Consider the following 4,932-nt stretch of genomic DNA (forward strand, 5'->3'; position numbering starts at 1 on the left):
ATCTCGCTTCGGGTGAGATAAGTCGTCGGTGTGTGTGTGTGTGTGTGTGTGTGTGTGTGTGTGTGTGTGTGTGTGTGTGTGTGTGTGTGAGAGAGAGGCATGAGGTCATCCCCAGGTTCGCCAGCACACACACACACACACACACACACACACACACACACACACAAACAAATATGTGCACGTCTGGTATCGCTGTGAGGCAAAGGTGAACTCCTCGCTTGACACGATGACATCATGGCAGTACGAAAGTGGCAGTCTGGTCGTTTCGGAGCGGCCCGACCCGTTTGGTGTGTCGACGTGACAGGCGCCAACGCGGAATGAGGCAACGGGAGCAGCAAGCGAGGAAGCGGCCCTCTTTCACCTGCACTGACCTCATTTCTTAAGATTTGCTTCCCGGCAGTCGACTCCCTTCGTTTATTCGCCCTTTCATCGGCTGCGCGGGCTTCCGGGAATCCAGGTCGGTTCTTCGATGAGGTTTTTTTTTTGTTTTGGTTTTGTTTTTTGTTTTTTTGTCTCCAATTCGATCGGCGGCCCGGCCGCTCGCCGCGGCGTCGGAGCCGCCGGTGGACCCGCTGGTCGGCTGATCCCATTGAAGGAGGCGCAAGCGCCAAGATCATTTCCTGTTCCGAAAACATTTCCACGCCGTCACGACCGGCGATACCCCGCGACCGCACTTGTACATATCTTTGCAATAAATGTCATTTGCATTCCGGCGTGGGCGTCTTTTTGGGGGTCGAAGAGGGCGTCCGACGTCGCTTCGGCATCAACGCGGCCGTCGGCCAAGCCGGCCGGCTGGAAAATGGCCGCTCTGAATCCAAGCGGCCGACTTTCTGCTCCGATCACGTCGCGGCTTCGTTTGGAGGCTCCGCCCACGACAGACAGTGCCATTCCACCTCGGGCCGCTCAGTTAAGCCGGCGTTGAGGGCCCGCGTTTTTAAACGATTCAAACCAAGGCCCGATTTTCCTCCTTCAAACGCAAACGCTCCTTCACTCACTCTAATCGTGATCGGCCTCCCTTCCAAAAGTCCAAAATGGCTTCGGGGGGGGGGTGAATGTTCAAGGCATTCCAGGGCGAAGCAGTCTTCCATTTTTGTTGAATTCGCTTGAGCTGTCGCGAATATTCAGAGCCTGCGGTGGCGTTGACGAAGGTCGCCCAAATCTTTTTGAACTTCATCGGGAACATGAACGTGAAAAAAGAAACAAAGCTGCCGTGGCCTGAGAGCGCCACATATGTGTGTGTGTGTGTGTGTGTGTGTGTGTGTGTGTGTGTGAGAGAGAGGCATGAGGTCATCCCCAGGTTCGCCAGCACACACACACACACACACACACACACACACACACACACACACACACACACACACACACACACACACACACACACATACAAATATGTGCACGTCTGGTATCGCTGTGAGGCAAAGGTGAACTCCTCGCTTGACACGATGACATCATGGCAGTACGAAAGTGGCAGTCTGGTCGTTTCGGAGCGGCCCGACCCGTTTGGTGTGTCGACGTGACAGGCGCCAACGCGGAATGAGGCAACGGGAGCAGCAAGCGAGGAAGCGGCCCTCTTTCACCTGCACTGACCTCATTTCTTAAGATTTGCTTCCCGGCAGTCGACTCCCTTCGTTTATTCGCCCTTTCATCGGCTGCGCGGGCTTCCGGGAATCCAGGTCGGTTCTTCGATGAGGTTTTTTTTTTGTTTTGGTTTTGTTTTTTGTTTTTTTGTCTCCAATTCGATTTCAGCCCTTTGTGCACTGTCATGTCAATGCAATCAGAATCAGTCGTGCTGGCCCCCGTCTCTTACGCCAGGGGGGTGGTGTCCAAACTACAGCTCGTGGGCCGTTTGTGGCCTGCCGTCCGTTTTTCAGCGCCCCGCGACATACCCAAAATGAAAAAAAAATGACATTTGACGTGGACCGCAACTTCGGTTGAAGGTGGGCAGAGTGAGAGGGGGGGGGGGCATCAAGAAAATAGGCAGCCGTACTACGAACAATTTTGTTTGTAAGCTACAACTTTTCTCCAAGATAGAAAGAAGCCATTTATGATGAAAAGAATTGACCTTCAAAACACGAGAGTGAATAAAAAGCTCGTTTCCTCCACTCGGTGCCGATTTCCGAAGACGTCACGTGAATGATCTTTCAGCAACAGTTTGAAAAAAGGTCACCTTGCTACACTTTTTTTTTTTTTTTTTTTCTGTTTGGGGCGATCCGCACTTGTGAATGAATTTCCTTCTTTTTTTTTTTTTTTCCGCATTGTCACAAAGATTATATCGTACAAGTTTGTTTCAAATGTTGCCTGCTCTGCATCCACTGCAGCCTGCACAACCTCCCACCCGCGGCCCCTTCTCAAGGTTTCTCTTTTTTTTTTTTCTTTCCGCAGCCATGTTCGAAACACCGCTGAGATGAAAATAGACTTGACAAAGGTGTTTTTCCCGCCACAAATGTGACCTCGAACACGTCCGACCCAAGTGAAGAAAGCCGAGAGCTTTTCAAGAGAAGTCAAAATGAACATCTGGAATAGATTGCGTAATTGTACACGCCCTCTTGTCAGTGCTTGCTGTGAAGGAATTCTGTTGAAAAAGTGCACGCACGCACGCACGCACGCACGCACGCACACCTGCTGCCAGTACAAGCGCCCCCGAATGGCGCCAAAGAAGCTCGGGCTGTTCTCCGAGCTTCTTTTTCCCGACAAACGCTCCAACACACAAATGCTAAATGAACACTCGCAAGGAGCGACGCTGACTCGAGCTCCCGACGTCACCGGCGAGGCAAACAAACCCTCGCGTGCATCCAGTCTTGACAATTCCTAAAAACGGACTTTCCTTGACCTTTTCTCGCGTTTGATCCGGTTGCCAAAAATTTGCGGCGGTGAACGCGACTCGTTGCCATTCTTACGCAGCTGTCGGAACGCGGGCTCGACACCGGCGGCTCGTTTACGTCTGTCAGTCACACGCCCGCCCACGAATTTGATGTTATTGTGACGCGCGTTTGATTTTTAGCGTCTATTTAAAGCGCGAGTCGCTCGTGCTTCCTGGCGATGGCGCCGAGTGCCGGCCAACCCGGTTTTCTTCCGCTTCTTCCTTTTTCCTTTGTGTCAAATGTCAACACATCTTTGTTTCCTTACGACTTGCCAATTTGAGCTCATCAAGTCGCCTACAAAAGGAAACACGTGCGACAAGGAAATTCACGTCGAAAGAAAAAAAAACCTTTGCCCGAGAGGGTAATTCCGTCCATCGTCGTGCCGTCATGAGCCAAAATCCAGTCGGACTCGAGTCTCCTGCCCCGCGACAACGTGCGAACCCCGCACGGAAAGGGTCCCCAAGTCTAGATTTACACCTGCGGTTTTTGCTTCCGGGTCTGGATTTTCAACCGCGGACGTTTTACTGCGAATCCAGTCCGACGTCCTGAGACCGCATGCCAACTCCGCACGGACAGAGTGTCCCGGTCCAGGGTGGGAACCTTTGACCGTGAGGCACGCGTGTTCACCGCGCGCCCTGCGGCAAGCCGAGCTACGATGGAACTCGAGTCTTCAGTCTCGGAAGAAAAGGCAAAGGGTCCGTGAGCGCGGAATCGAAGCTGGAACTTTCAACCCCGAGTTCGGACAGGAACCCGGAACCTTTGGCCGCGAGGCCGATACGGGCGGAAGTCCGGTTACAGGACAAGACGGGAGGATGCCCGAGTGCAGGGTGGAACCTGGAGCCTTTGAGGCCGGATCCACTTTCATCAGACTGCGAGCCAGACCTACGCACCGCATGGCCGGCCCCCCCTGCTCACATCCTACGCCGTTTCCCCCGATAGCGCCATTTGGGAAAACCCTTTCGTGCTCAGCGATCATTCCTGGGGGATTTGTGATCTCCACCGAGTCTCGTGACAGCCAATCATATGCGCCGCGGCCTTTCCGCAGGTCAGAGTGAGTGCATCAGAGTTTCCGGGAATGGAAGTGACCTCACACATGACGGACGCTTTGTGCGTGCGCTTGTGAGTTATTGTCCGGAAGCGTCAGAGCGACAGCCGCTCTCTGCCCGCAGCCGGCTTGGAAGTGGGGGAGGATGACCATTCGGCACTGGGACTGCCCCCACCCCCACCCCCCGCTGGACCAATCACGGCAAAGAAGAAACAAAAGCACGACTGAAGCATGAAGGAGTCCCACCTTTAACTCTTTGGTGGACTTCAACATGCAACCGTGATCAAATATGGCGTCCTCGTCCGCATTGGCGACACTTGGAAGCAGCGGATCAACGCCTGCGTCGTCGCTTCGCTTTTGGCCTCTGGGCCCGTCCGAGCGCGTTTACAAACTTGGACCGGAGAGACGACCCACCCCGGGTTAGCTTAGCGCAAGCTAGCCGGTAGGAGAGAACACGGCTGGACTTTAAACTTCAACCAAAAGTGGAAATACACGCCGGCCTTTTTCCGTTATTTTCTACACAAAAGGAAAACTTTCCCCGCATCCGGTTTCGGTACAGTCGCCGCTTCGGACGACCTGTGGTGTCGATAAAGCGCTCTATCGGTGCGCGTCATTTAGCATTTGCTGTTTGGACGAATTTTTGGCGAACTGATTCAGGACTTGCTGGTTAAACCGGACGACGATGAGCAAATGGGGATTTTAGCGGGGCAAGTCCGAGTTCTGATTTATAAAACACGACTTACTTTTTAGAGATGATTTATTGCAATTCAAGTGTTTGCACACCTGCGGCCCATGTGGACTTATTTTTGCAAGAAGCGATGTGTACTTTTACCGACGCGCCCAACAAGGAAAGAAGACAAGGGATAGAAAAAGGAGATGAGGAAACCCGTCCAGGAGAGAAGCGGGCGAAGGAGATGAGGAAGCAAAGAATGGAGACAAGGGTCAAAGAGACCAGGAAAGGAAACGACGAGTTCAAACGACGACGGGGAAAAATCGTCAAAGTCGATGAGGAAAAGAAATAAGGAG

The sequence above is a fragment of the Hippocampus comes genome, unplaced genomic scaffold, assembly GCF_001891065.2.
Source record: "Hippocampus comes isolate QL1 unplaced genomic scaffold, H_comes_QL1_v1.1 scaffold190, whole genome shotgun sequence".
Taxonomy (NCBI): Eukaryota; Metazoa; Chordata; class Actinopteri; order Syngnathiformes; family Syngnathidae; genus Hippocampus; species Hippocampus comes.